At 36.6% G+C, this 15,260-nt stretch overlaps 1 protein-coding gene across 5 annotated transcripts in view; it reads right to left on the minus strand.

Moving 5' to 3' along the window:
• Positions 1-15,260, minus strand: part of IQSEC1 (IQ motif and Sec7 domain ArfGEF 1) — a 315,077-nt gene that overhangs the window by 290,129 nt on the left and 9,688 nt on the right. The window contains exon 1 of one of the 5 annotated variants that reach the window (XM_048957709.1): positions 9,916-9,933. The exons of the other annotated variants lie outside the window; for them this stretch is intronic. The gene's annotated coding sequence lies outside the window, so the exon portion shown is untranslated. Of the gene's footprint in view, positions 1-9,915; positions 9,934-15,260 lie in introns of those variants that run through there. 5 annotated transcript variants of the gene reach the window in all.

The raw sequence follows: 15,260 nt of genomic DNA on the forward strand, positions 1-15,260 counted from the left end.
AATTATAATTGATCTCACCTGATAAAAAGCACATTCTCAGTGTTAAATACAATTTGTAAAAAAGTTTTTGTAAAGTAACTTTAGACTGGTACCCTGAGTCTTGGTGGTAAGCTAAAAGGAGAGCATTAGAAGTAGGTCACTCCAGTGACATAACAGGAGTAGCTCATCTCTACACTGCATCTGAGAGGGCTGAAAAACATTGGCTGATACAAGTCAGATAAGAACCACTTTTAAAAACGCTTGGAGATCATTGAACATGGGGCAGCCCAGGTCTGCCCATAGCCTACCAAGTTCTATCGTGTGCTTTTTATCAGGGTTGGGGTGGATGGAGAAAGAGAGGATACAAATTAAATATTTGCATCTCATGAGGAATAGTAGCCAGTTATTGAACAAAATTCCATCATGTTAAACAAGAACAGGAAAACTAATTCTGCCCCATTATGGATTATTTAGACTTCATTTGTAAATTAAGTTGTTGCTCATACTGCTGTTAAGGATTTACTGATGACAAAAACCATACTAACTGCAAAACATCTGCAAAATGCACCTATTGGGTCAAAATTTAAAGTGTTATCAATTTAAACTTGAAGTTCACAGTGAGGAAATCAGTAGCCTCTCTACCAGTTGATTATACTGAGACCTTTCCCTCACCATCCTGCTCTTGACAGTTTTTTGGCAAAGACTTAAAGTATATTTATATATGTATATTCTCTTTCAAAATGAACAGTCCAGTCCATTGTTTCTGCTCTTTAACAAATAGCAATATTAAAAATTATTACGCGCCGTGGTTAAAATCTATCAAAGAGACCACTTAAAAAGATCATAATCTCTTTAAATAAGAATTAGAATTCCAAATTATAACCATTGCAGGTGAGAGTTCAAATGCTAAATATTAGGGCATTTGGCAAAGGGTATCATTAAATAAAAGCAATTCTTTATCCTCTTTTTACACTATGCTCCACCTTAATCCTTCACTTCCATTTTAACAAGTGACAATTCCCTACCTTCATTTCATCTGTTTTTCTCTTCCTTAAAATAACAATGCACTGAAATCATAAATATGGCTAGGAAAATCTACGAGAACTTTTATGCAATTATCCCCACACAATTATTTTAGAACACTTCACTCAGCTGCCAGCTTCTCCTCTTAACAGCTGGTTTTGCCTTCCCTGCTGGCCAAAGACTGGCTTCTCTCCCTGGCTACAGCTAAGTTCCAGCCAGAGGCTGGAAATTGTGTTTGGAACAAAACAAACATTTGAAGCTCTTTAAAATTTTATTTATTGGTTTTTCTAATCCTGGAATGCAGGTTTTTGAGTGGCACTGCCATGCCTCATGTATGAAGAGTGCTCTCTGTAGGAAAGAAAATAATGCTGGAGTAGTCTTTATATGAACCCTTAGACATGTGCACAAACAGTGACAACACCAGCATTTCTTGGTTATCCCTACATTCTAAATCAGCAGAATCCTTATGTTTATAGCTACTGGAAGTCCCACTGGCTTCATTAACAACTTCTGTGCTGGAGGTTAGCACATTTTAAGGATTAGCAAGGCTTAGTGCTGCTCGATGCTAAGCTTCTTCAACTGAATTTATTGAGAGAAACTGAGCACTATTAAGAATCTGTTAAAGTAACCATACAGAAGTATTTATTCTGAACAACCTGCACTTGAGATTGCAGCCTGTCTTCATAAGTCTCAGCTAAAAGCAGTTTTAGTCCGCTTTAAAATAAAGGCAGACTGGTTGTAAGTTCATACTCATATTGAGTATTTTACTCTGCGTGAGACCAACTCCAGTAGAACAGCCCCAAATTACATATGCTAAAATGGATAAGACCATCTCAATTGCAAAAATGAAGCAGGTTCCTACATGTTCTTCATATGCAAGTTGTTAATATTGGATCACTCAAACATCTATTGGGGGATTCTAGTATAGCTAGATGTACTTTGATGTAAAAAATAAATGCCTGTTATATTAACAAACAGCTCTTTTCAGTTCCCCATCTGTAGTTCTTGCAAAAAGTGACAAACAACTCAATCATGACGCTACTCCTAAAATTCCCCTTCAAGAAAAAATATGCATTTCTGATTTCTATTAAATAAAAATTACTGCAGATCTCCAAGATTTACTTACGGTATTTCTGAATCTTCACAACCATTCTTTGATGCTAACTTTCCATCAGTTAATCTATGCAGAAAATTTAAATAACACACTATTTCATACTACACACTAATTATCTCTAACAGGAGTGGCAAATGCAGTAAAATCATTTGCAAGGGGTGATGGTTAGAAGTTTGCCAGGACTAAGTCATTTAGCATCATTAAATTGGAAATCTATTATCATTGTGTGTCTTCCAAGCTAGACTCCAGTTAAACTGATTTACTGTGACAGGGTACATGACATGGCTGCAAAACACGTGATCTAGAAACAGGAAGCTTAGCTATAAACAGACATGTAAAATCATGAGTTCATAATGTCCTGGAACAAACAAGAGGACAAAATCATCAGTACAGTATCAAAATTGTATTTCGATTTTATGAGATAAAGTAACCAGAATCCATTCTGAATAAAACTAAGTGAACTTTTGTACAAACTCAAGCTGCTACACATATTTCTTCATTTTAGCTACAATTAGGCATCCAGTGTACAATATAAGTCCAAAGTTGGACTTATATATGCATCAATGTCAACAAAGCATCAGACACTGAGCCACAGAACTGATAATAAAAGGATGAGGAATAAAGATTAATAAGGGCACTACATCTACACACAAAGGCAAAGTTTAAAATTCATGCTCGCAAGTTTGCTGCTGCTAATGAGCATTTAATTCTTCTCTGTGCATATGTACCTGCTTCTCCTTTTTGTGTGCACAAAAGCATACTTATGTAATATTCATTTGATTGCATTCAGTAGAAGTAACAAACAAGCAGAGACATTGCACAGAGAAAGGTGAACTGGAAGCTGGGAGAAGTATTTTCCCCTACAGAAGAAAAAAAATATATCACAATTAACGATAAAAACACCAAGCAACGTGCATGGGAGGCAATTATACACAATTTATCCTCAGGAAATAAACAGAGTTCTGGAATAGAAATGTGTGGATTAGCATTCCAGACAACAGCTTTAGTATTTATACTACTTGTTTTAGGTATTCTCAGTGTGCCAATCCTTATTACGTGAGCAGAAAACAACAACAAAGAAGGAAAAATAGTTAGGAATTCTGAAAAGCTTCTGATAACTACTGCCTAACTTCAAACTCAGCATGAAATTGTCAGAATAATGAAGTCACATTTGGAAAGTCATTAAAGCTGACTGAATTGCAAATTGCTCCTTTATTTTATCTTTCAATTTAGGTTTAATTTTTTTTATTCCCATCAAGAAAAAGGCCATACTACATGAACAGGTAAATTCTGTCTACTGTAAAGAACGTTTCAGTTGAAAAGTTACAACATCTAGGTAAAGCTGAAGTTATCTCACTAACTTGCTTGGAAAGTTGGGGTTCATGCAGGAGAAACAGAACACCCAATAATGGCTTTGAAATTACAACCCAGTCAAAGTAGTGTCAGTAAGCGAAGAAAAGTCCACATACTTGGAAATTTTCAGTCACTGTGTTTATGCTTACTCACTTCTGCTGTGCCTGTTTTCCATCACTGAAGCGCTCCATGCAATAATGGAGATATAAAAACATTCTTACTCAGAGCATTCCTCGCTCTTCAAAGACTCCTGTATTCTATCATCTCTGGTCTGAACTCCATCCTTTCTTCTCCCCTGTCCCGCTCTCAGCTCAACTAGGCAAAGTTTCAATTTGTTTGGGAAAGATTCCTTATATTTTCTGAAACACCAAACCTACCCTTTCTATTCATAGTTCTTATAAAATGTTTTTAATTGTAAATATTCATCTCTTCAGTTTCTTATTATGTAAGCACTAAGGATAGAAGAGTAGCATTCACTGGAACACTTGCTGTATCAGTTGGCCAGGAAAGAAAAAGCACTTTTAGACAAACCGACTTCATCCCTCCTGGAATTCATGAAGTTTTACCCACACCCTCAGATTTTACTGAGGTGGATACAAAATAAGAAAGATTTGCATTCCTCAGAGTCTGTAAATGTCAGGAGCTACTCCTGAAATAACTGTAGACAGACCAGCTGATCTTAAATCCTATTTTTGAAACATACTTTTCAGTACTGAAATCAGTAGTGATTTCTGACTTTGGTTTAAAAATATCAGCAATTGTTTTATACGCAAGAGGAGACATTTTGTCACAGATGCCTTTTAATTGCATTTCATGCAGTATTTGTGGTTAGATTCTCTGAACTTTTCTTGAGAGAACAAGAAGAAAAATGTGAATCCTTGTATTTTCTAGGCTGACTCTTCTGGAAAGATTTTCTTTCTTCTCTTAAGAATTTTTTTCATTAATGCCAAAGATCCAACACCAGATGGTTTCAAGAAAAGACACTAACATCATAAACATCATAGCTAGGCATTCTGTGCATATTCTTCAAAGTCTGAATTTTGTGAATACTTGACAGATAAATGGCACAACTCCACACGAAGCTGTGTCAAGACCCTCCTAGCTGCATTTACATGCATTCATGATGAAATCCATTACCATCTGAGGCTTCGATCTCCAACACACGCACTGGAAAATGGTTGCAAAAAGTACACAGCATAGCAAGCACTAAGTCAGAAGAGCATGTCAGATGTCACTGTTAGCTCCTCAATAACTCCCCTCTGTTGGCAGATCAAGGAATGAATGAAATATAGATTTATTTTATCAGCAGTACCAGCTACTGAGAAATGTAAGGAAAAAAATGTCATAACTAATAGCACTTCTGGTCTTGCAACTCCTGATTGATTTATTTACTTTATTACATATGTAAGAGATCAAGCTTCCTAAATTGTTTTGGGGTATGTGTGTGTGTGTGTTGTGGTTGTTTTGTTTCAATTATTTCAATTCAAAAAAGTCCAAATAACAGCAAACTTCTTACTATGCCTTTTTCTACTACAGTGCTACCAGTGTAATTGTGAACTTAAGTTGATCGTGTGCTTCAAATGTTCTGTACTGGCAGAACATTTCTGAGCTGGGACAAGCTTCATGGCTGTCCACAACTGTCATGTGATTTCCAGATTCAAATCAAGAAAATCTGATTCTAAGAACATACAGAAGAACACTGGGGTATCTAAAGTCAAAATGTAGAAAAGTGAAATCACTCTAGAAAAGTGAAAAGGCTGCCTTCTATTCCCTCCACATGAAAAAAGGTACCACGGAATGCTTATTCAAACACACTGCAGACATTACATTAAAAGATCTTTTAAAATAAAAATTATTTTATTAAAATAAAAATTATCAACATTAAATCTCACAATGTCTCTTTTTCACTACTTCTACTTAGAAGCTACGCCATTTTGCTTTTACTTGTAAACCTCTAAAAATATATTTTGAAGGAGGGAAAATTACTGCTGTTTCAAATAGCAGATGGGAAAGTCGGTCTCTCTGTGCTCCCCATAGTTACTATACTTAGCAACAGCTACATGATCACTACTGATTAAGTCAGGCATTTCGCAATACATGAAGGCAGGATGGAAATAACATCTTTTTCTTCTTTACAGTGAGAAGCATCAGAATAAAGATGCATTTTAAGCTCATTTTAGGATGCAATAGAAAGACAGACTAACGTCTCCACAGTTTCATCACCCAAGCGGTTTCACTCAATGAGCCTCTTCCTGAGCAAGCAGATAAGTTATATTAGGAGTGGTAAGATGGGAAAAAGTAACGCTCTCTGAAAACAGAGGGAGGCGGAGGTATTGTGAGAGAATGGTGTCTTACTCTTTCGTCAGCACTAAGCTGTATTTAGTACTTTGAACATGCAACAGCCACAGAATATCTTACTGGTGGAGGACAACAGGAAATCAGTGGCAGTTTCACCATGTTTGCTTGGTAAGGCAGAATAAAGCACATTGCGTAAATTTCAATGAAACCAGACAGAAAAGGTGATAGTTTTATTTGGTTGTTGGATTTGGAGTTTTTTAGTTGCTTTTCTGATTTTTGTGAGTTTTTAAAATGTATTTATTGATCAAGCAAGTAGAATTATTCTAAAGAACAATTAGTTTGATTTATGGTTCATAGTGTTTTCATGGAGGGAAACATCAAATTTTTCTTCCTATCAAAGCAAGTTAGTGAACAGGACTACATTTTTCAGTCTGCCTTTTTACTGCAACGACATATTAATTCAGTTCAAAGTCACCATTATGAAGAATTACATTTTCAAAATTGCAGAAGATAACCACTTCAGTTGAGAGCTCTTTTCTCAAAGCTACTGAAGGAGCAAATCCAAAAGCAACTACTGTACACAGAAATAATTAATTGTTCATAATTCTATACTGCATAGTTATCTTTTGATGTTCATAATCTGTTTTACCAATAGAAAAAAATCTTCAGCGCTGACTTTAATGCCTACCAGTGGATTACTGGTCACATCCAGATAAAATTACCTGCAGCTCTCAGGGTTGTACAACATCAAAGGATTAGATATATGTATTAAGTTTAAAGATAAAACCAAACAGCTGATGTCCACACAAAGAAAGTCAGAAACAAGTTTGTATCAAATTGCATGCAAGGCCAAGATAACAGATTGTCCCCAGATACACACTCCTGGGAATTTAGGAAAGCTAAGGAAATTCAGAAAGTTAAAATTGAGGGGGAAAGCTGCAGTGCTTTTAGAAGGGCTAAATAGAGTAAGCACAGTAGCAAGCTTCCTAGAAGCACTGCTTTCTAATGACAACGCAGCATGAAGAATAAGCTTTCCTCTTTTCTGAGGAATTATGCTTCAGAAAAGCACAAGGATTTAAAATAAATAGCCTTAATCTTCCAAATGAGATAGAGGTTGGCCAGTAGAAAGCAAAATGCAAGATAATCATATCACTTGTTGTCTAAACATAGCATCTTAGGAGGGATCACAACGTAAACTGATAAATAATCTAGTATCCTACCTGCACAGTCTGTGGAGCTAGTGTTTGCAAACACTTTTTTTTTAAAAAAAATGCTGAGGAATATCGGAAAAGCCTGCTTTCATTATGTATAAATATGCCAAGAATGTTCAAATACTGCATAAATAAGTGTCTAACCCCTCGTCTTGCTTTGACAGATAAACACATGGCAGGGTATCAGCAAGACAAAAGAGAGCTTGCTTGCCAACTCCATCCTATTTCTCTAAAGATAATTGCAGAACTTCATTAGCACTTAGATGCTTATTAGAACTACACTGAACTTACAGAATACTCTCCTCACTGATATACTAGAGACCAGCCTCAATAGGAGGCCTCGGAAAGATCAAACAACGAATATCAGAACTGATATTCGCTAACCAAAATATGCTAAGTCTTAGCATGTTATCTGAACATGCTAACCTAGAACGGGGGAAAAATTTTCTTCTTTACAATCACCAAAACAGCAAATTAACACCAGCTGTATAAGAGATCAAACCTTGCGTGTGAGGGTATTTGTATTCCTCATATGAATACCTGAAACATTAGGCAAATGCAGTGCTAGGTATGTTGATAAAACATCTCCAGTAGAAGGACTAATACTCAATTTCCCTTTGCTAGCACACAAGTAATGCAAGAACAACACATGCATTTGAAACATCTCTGCAATTAGTTCTCTTCAGTTAGCAAGCTTACGTAAGTCAACAAGAGCTATGAATTTTAGTAAAGTCAGTGAAAACTCTTCAATACTGTATCTACTTTGGTAGTTCTGCAGTGGGATCAGAATTCCTTTCCAAACATACACCTGAGTGATTCTTTTAGATTTGACACTCCTGTGCTTAACCTTCTGATCTATGTCATGTCTGCACAGGAAACCAGCTAGGATACATAAGCACACACCGAGAAGTCATCCTGCTGCCATGATCCCCAGTTTGATGAAACTATGTTATTTTCCATATACATTTAGTCTTGTCTAGGAGGCAGTATCTCTGACATTAAAAATACATATATTTTCAAAAACACGCCCAATTCATTCACCTGTGTCTAGAAAATAAAGTTTATCAACTGTAAAAGAAGATTTTTGAATTTAAAGGAAAACCATCACACAGGATGTCTTAAATTCCAAAGCTGCAGCTAATGTGCTCAACTATTCTTTATTATATTTTCTCAGGCGCAGTAGAGGAGTGGGTACCTCTGCACATTATATTTAAACAAGCAAGTAGGAAATTAGTCAAGAGAGGAGAGAACCAGTTATCTGCTTTGACAGCATCACAAGCTGCATAATCCTCAAGGCATTATGGTTTATTTTAGCTATTATCACCACATCCCAGGCATTAGTACTTATTATAACAGCCTTCTATTCAGAAGAAGTCAGACTACCAGCTGGAAATCAAAAGTTTTTCCTACCTCCCCCTACATTGTCCTTACTCTTTAGAAGCAGAACCAGCCTGCCCAAGGGGAGGGGAAAAAAAAATGTAATTGCTAATGATAGCATACTATAAGGACAGAATTATAAACACAGATGTATTGAATGAAACCCATTGCTTAGAAAAGGAGCAGATCCATAATAGTTAAGAGATCACTGTTAACAATTATTTCTACCTAAATGAAAATTTTATCTAGTTATCTCTCCACCAATAGAAATAACTATCCAGCTAAGCACAAGGAGTAAAATAAAAGTCCTGTGCTTAGCTGAGCAGGAGACAAATTTGAGACATTGTGTTGGCATTTCAGATACCACAGAGTATGATGACTTACAAATTGGCTGCGTGTCTCTAAATGGTCTTTTTAGTTCCTTTCATAAAAGAGTTTAGAAAGGAATGTCTCTAGCTTTCACATTCTGCGCTGGCAACCAAATCTAACAAAAGAGAAATGAGTTGTTTCATAAAGTTTCCTGAAGTCTGAACTGAACGATAAGCTCAGCAACACAGATGTACATTTCTAGAGCTTAGGTTCAAAAGGTATTTAACATTAAGCAAGCTACAATTTATAACTCTAAATTAAAGGAGAAGAAAAACACCCCATTTGGCAATTCCTCTGTCCTCTAGGTATTCTAGATTTGCCCCTAAAATTAAAAAGCATATCCAACCTGCTTTACTTAAGATTTATTATTAAAACAGCAAGCTATTGAACAGTCTCTTTCACACAATGCGTTCAATTAGCCAGGATACAAAATCTTACTCGACCACAATGTATGGAGATTGACCAAATCACAAATCTGAACAAGCTACAAAATTAAATAAAGATGCAGTGACCTCTGGGAATATCAGTTACCTTTGTAAAGTTAATTAAATTTATTGGTAAGGACATTTAAATATCAAGGTTCATTGCATAGCTTATCACAAGTGAAGTATATCCTCAATTAAATAACATTTTCCAAGGGGAACCTTCATCTAGCCTAAGAGGCTTAATTTCCTTCACTCACAGCAAGATGACTCATGAAAGAGCTAAGAGTCACGTCATGCCACGTTTTCAACAAAAGCATTTCAAAGGATTCCTTAAAAAATGGGAACAAATTCCTTTTAAATATGCTTGCACAGCAGAAAATTGCTTGAAACAATAACAGTCTCAAGAGTGAAAGTACAATTCCAAGATACATACTTGTCAGTCAGTAGATAAACCAGATTAGTACCCAATTTACTAATTTACTGCTTTCCTTACTCTCAGTAAAACATACAAACTTTTTTCTAACAGTTTTTATTACTGCGCCTGCTTAGACACACTCAGCTCATAGAGGTAAATAAGGTCAAAACAGTAATAATGTTTTCCATGAACAACTAGATGTGAATATCAAAGGTTTATTTTGGCAAATTCTGATGATATCTCACATGGAGCAAAGGAAGGCAATATTGCTTTCTACAAGAATAGAAACATGCCTGTAAAGGTATTCATCAAGATACAGTTCAGAAGACAACTCAGAGAAAAGTACCTTACCTTTTTGAATGGTTGGTGAAGTCTCCAGATTGCCAATCTCCAAATAGAAATCATACTCCTTCCTCTGCTAACCATTAAATGAGAGTGAGGAGTGGTGGACCCAGAGTCTACCCCTTCTGGTCACCTGGGTGCATTGCTTGCACCTGTGCACCCTGCATTAGCCACACCTTCTCACCTGGTGTTCAATCACTGGTTCAGTCCATGACCTAGCAATCCCTATGCAATGTAACAAGTAAAACTCAGTTCTAAAGACCACTTTCAGGGTGAAAAATTTACCTGCCTCTGTAATGTGTTAAAAAAAATTTATTTCTTGGCCTTCGCAGAGGGAAAAATGAGGCAGGCATCTCTCAATCTTCTGATTAGAAGCTGCTCTTATCAGGTACGTTTAGATAAATGTACAATTGCCACAGTAAGTCATGGGATGGTTGAGGAAATACAGGCCCTGACCAGCACATAAAACCTTCTGAGATGAAAGCCTGATACCTATCTTTAAGTAACAATATCAGCAGCACTTGATCAGTGATAAGTTCTGAGTAAGGCCAATTTATACCATTTTAAAGAAATTGACACCGTATTGAAATAGAATAGAGAAGGTGGAAAAAAAGACATGAAATTTATTCTCCTTTTATGTTATAAGATTCTTGATTTTCTTTAAGGTTTGAGATCTGACTGAAGATACTTCTGTCATTTAGACTCTTAGAGTCTACTGCTCAGATCAGACTTCAATGCAACAAATTCAACTTAAAAAAATGTTTTCATGCACATTTGAACTGCTGTCTGATTTGATGTATATAATGTTTCTACTCTCAGAGGATGCTTCTGCCCTAGGTACAAGTACAGATTGAAGTGGAACCTCATTAGGGAATACAATAACTAAGAATTGTTCCACGTTAACATGAGATTTCACGTATTACTCAAGTTAATACAATGCAGACATCTGTACTGCTTCAACACTTTTGTACAACTGAACTCTGTTCCATATTACCACCACCTCCTTTAATCATACTGTTGTGAAGATATTTCAGCACAGAATTTGCCTTTTGGAGAATTAAAGTTGCCTTTTCTGAATAATAGGTAATCTATATTTATATTCACCCGTCCCTTTCATTAAGCAGCAACAACCAGAAAAACTAGAGGATACCACACAAGCAATTAAGGAAAAGGAGGAGCAAAAACTGCTTGCCATGCTTCCCCTTCCTCATGTATCCAAATTTACTGTTGCCTGCAAATAATCTTCTATTTAAATATTGAAAGAAGCACACTGAAATACGCTCCATCTAAAGGTACAGGGGACAGGATATTCACAGGCACAGTCCACCAAATTTTCTGTCACTATAGTTAAATCAAAGGCCATAAGTTTCAGCTCAAATTTAAAAATTCTGCATACCCAATATGAGGTGGCTTTCACAAGCCTTTTAGAGTTCTCTTTGAAATACCAAGAGTAGCTATTGAATTTACTGCTGCAGGCTGAGATTCAAACCACTGCCTTGAAAGTTTTCTTCCCAAGCAGTTTTGGAAGACATTCACAGGTAAATTCTGTTCTCTCATTTTGTAGGTACTAACTCCTTCACTTCCTTCACTGATGCTTACATTTCTAAGTTCTTGATTAACACCCTAGCTAATCCCAAATAGATACACACAAGGCAGTGCACTGTGTTCCGTGCTAACATTTTACTAGCACTGCTGTTGTGAACTTAGTCAAACTAGAAAAAAAGTTATATTCTGCAAGACAGTGTCATTCTCTCAACACATAATAACCTCAAGCACTCAAGAGCTAGTGAACTCAATTAAAAGCTTAAAATAGAATCATATCTGAAAGGTGAATACAGATTTTACTTTATTCAAAAAGATCTAGTTAATCTACACTAGATCAAAGTCCTACCCCCACATACTTATATATGTATACAGTTATAGGGGAAATTAATATAAGAAACAACATCGATACATGAAGAGAGAAACTCCTCCCAACTATTCACTTCATAAAGGTAAGCATACCAAAGATAAGGGCCAGACAACCATTTTATTTTTCTGTAAAGAGAGCCTGATAACTTCTATACCACTGAGATGATACAAGGCCATTTTTTATCTTTCTAAATCTCAGTGGTAATAGTAAATTTTACTAGCAGTACAAATGTAATGCTTACTGTTCAAGAACCATCAAACAAAAAGCTACGTAGAACAACAGATTAAAACAGAAGTTCTTTGAATTTTTGTATGGGAACTGCTAGGTTACGGCCTGAACCAGTGAGAGCACCTGGTGAAGGGGCATAGCCAAACCTGGGAGCACAGGCAGAAGCAATTCACCTTGTGACCCTAACCTCAAGTGTTGGCAGCTGAAAAGGAAGAATGGAGATCACGTCTTTTGGAGTTGGGTGAGTCCTGACCCTCAGAAAGGGATAAGCAGTTCTTTCTTTATTACTGGATTGTGACTGCTACCTTTCTTAGATTTAAAGCAACTAGATTTGCTACTGCCTAGCCTTACAATTGTACTCAGCATGAGAATAAACTCAGTGTTTCTGCTCTGGGTCTATATGTAAAAAAGGGAAGTCTAGTAAAAACCCAAACTACATCTATTATCCACAAGAAGGAACCATTAATCTTAACTCCTAGTAGAGAGTGAATACCTAAAAGAATACTCCTACTACTGTGAAATCTTGCTTTATTATCACCATAAGGACCTTCAACTTAAGCAGCCCTACTCATTAACAAATGACACCACCGTACAACCTAAAGAAAGTCAATATTAAGAGTGGTGTGTACAACACACAAGCATCTCAGTGCCCACAGTGCTTGTAGATCCTGCTGCTCAGGTAAAAACAAAAAACAAAACCATTAAATGCAAATAAATTTGGATGTAATTAATGCTTACACTTTCTCAGGTAAATACATAGCTTCCTCACCAAGGAAACTGCTGAAGGAACAAAACACTATCAAGCAGAATGCGTTCCAAAGCTGTTTCTATTTCAAAATCTTTGGTAGAAGGAAGATGTATGGATGTAGAAAGGTAAGCAGCAAGAACAATGAAGAATGATGGCTTAACTCTCTGCAGTCCTTCCACTGCAGCCGTCATGATGAGAATTGCAAAGAAGTTCTTCTGGTTTTAGTACAATTACAGCATCCTGACTGCATTGCAGTAAGGAAGATTAATGCCTGTTTGCAACTCCCCTGGACACTCTACGCACGGCAACTGTACATGACCTGGAACACCAGGACTCAGGACTTTTAGTTCAAAGTATTGGCAAAGGGTACAAATGGAACCTACTCCATTTAGATTTTAATGCTCATGTCAGAGACTGTACTCCTGGATGTGATAGAGCAGATACCTTTGCTACAGGCATGAGTGCATGCGAAATTCATAGAAGCCCTTTAAGTTTCAAAGCTGACTGTACGTCTTACCAACAAACTATTAAAAGAATACTACCATACATTATAAGTCATCACAAATGATTTTATTTGCTTTTGGTTTGTCAGAAATTCTTCAGTCTTACGAAGTACCTAAATTCAGGTAGAACTGAGCTAGCTAAGTGATCAAAATTGAAGTGATATGACACACTTGAACCCAAACTGAGAGATACCGTCTCACTAGGATCTCACACTTTACTGGCATTTTACTTCATTTCCAGTGTCATTCATAGAATAGAAAGGACAAAGCATTCGCATTCCCCAAACATGAGCAGAAAACCACTGCATCTATGGGAAGGTAATAAAAAATAAAATGTTGCTGTAGTCTGCTCTTTTGAAATAGAAAGAAAGTATTAACAGGGCAAATAGAGGTCTTAGCTCATCTTATTACAGCATCCTATTTCTAACGTGTAAACAGCTCCAACTATATATTGAAGTCTACCAGTCCAAGAGTGTGCAACCTATCACTGCCAACTGCCACAACACAGTATTTCTCTTGAGCAGGAGGTCACAACTGCCAATGGGCAAGAAATTCTCTTCAGCTTATTCCTCTAACTGTTGGGGACAACTGAGTCCAAGTTTGTAGACTGTCAGGCTGATACTTACTCTTAATACCTCCATAAAGTAGTCACCTTTCCAATACACCTTGTCATCCTATTATTTCAATAAGTCACTACTCTCCTAATTTAAATGCAGTTAGAACTTCTGAAAGTTTCTTCTTTAGTTATACTGGCACTTTCTTGGCATAAGCAATTATCATCTGGGTACTCTTGACCACATTTCACAGTAGCAAAAGCCAAGCTCCTAAACAACTTAGTGGTCATATAGGAATCTTTATAGTGTTCACCGAGGGTTGAAGATGCTTTCTTTTCTTTTTTAAAGACTATTTCAAGAGTATGATGACTGGGGCAAGAAGAGTTGGAAGTCTTCTATACTTTGCAGGAGACCCAAGCTGGGTTACTCCTCCTGTTTTCCAAGGCTTTACAAAGCATAGAGAAGCCACTGTAATTTTGGGGGATGCGGTGCATGTTGATCCCCTCATATGACCAGCTGATTAAGTTCTCAAATTCAAATATTTACTTACTGAGTAACTGCAAAATCAAATCTGGTCTGTGACTTCATGAAAGTGCTTTCACACACCCTGAAACTTTCAATGATATCCATGGCACTCTGTAATGTACAGCACTGAACGCAGAGCATTTGAGACCATACTCTCTAAGCTCCTCTTTTAATAGACATCCCATTTGGAGGAAAACTGTGGAGCAATAAAGGAAAAAATGCTCCTTCGATGATTAGATATGTTCACAATTCCACAATGGAAAAATATAGGAGGAAACCACTCTCTGGAGAATTTGGTCATAAGATCAGCAAAATCTGTTTTATAAAACAAAGAGCTTGAAACTTAGAGATAGGAGAAACAGAGGGTTCTGCAAATAGTGGTTATAGCATCACACTCAGTAAACACAAAGGATGCTAAAAACAGCTGTGTTAGTTTGCAAGTATTTGAAATTTGTTTGAATGCACAGCTTGGTGCATACTAGTTCAACACCAGCAGCCAGGAAGTTGGCTAGGCGTTCATTTACCATTCAGCATGGTAATGGTAGAAATAGTTAATGCTTGTTAGAAATATTGTAAAACATCATCCACCCACTAAAAGTAGTTTTGCAAATCCTAAACAGAGGTTGACAATATCAAATCATGACATTTCAGAGACTCCAAAAATGATTGTTTCAAATGGTAATGCAAAAACCTAAGTACAGAGTTCAGAAAGAGGGTCAAATCTCACCTTGTTCAATACTCATTTCAACATTCATAGACCTTACGTTACTCAAATTTACAACTAAATTTTAGATATGACCAATAAAGCATTATGTTAATGGTTTTAAATATGTCTTCCAGGCCTGTGCTCTCCATAGCTCAGAGTTTATTCCTTTCAGAATGAT

Source organism: Lagopus muta, chromosome 11 (assembly GCF_023343835.1).
Source record: "Lagopus muta isolate bLagMut1 chromosome 11, bLagMut1 primary, whole genome shotgun sequence".
Classification (NCBI taxonomy): domain Eukaryota; kingdom Metazoa; phylum Chordata; class Aves; order Galliformes; family Phasianidae; genus Lagopus; species Lagopus muta.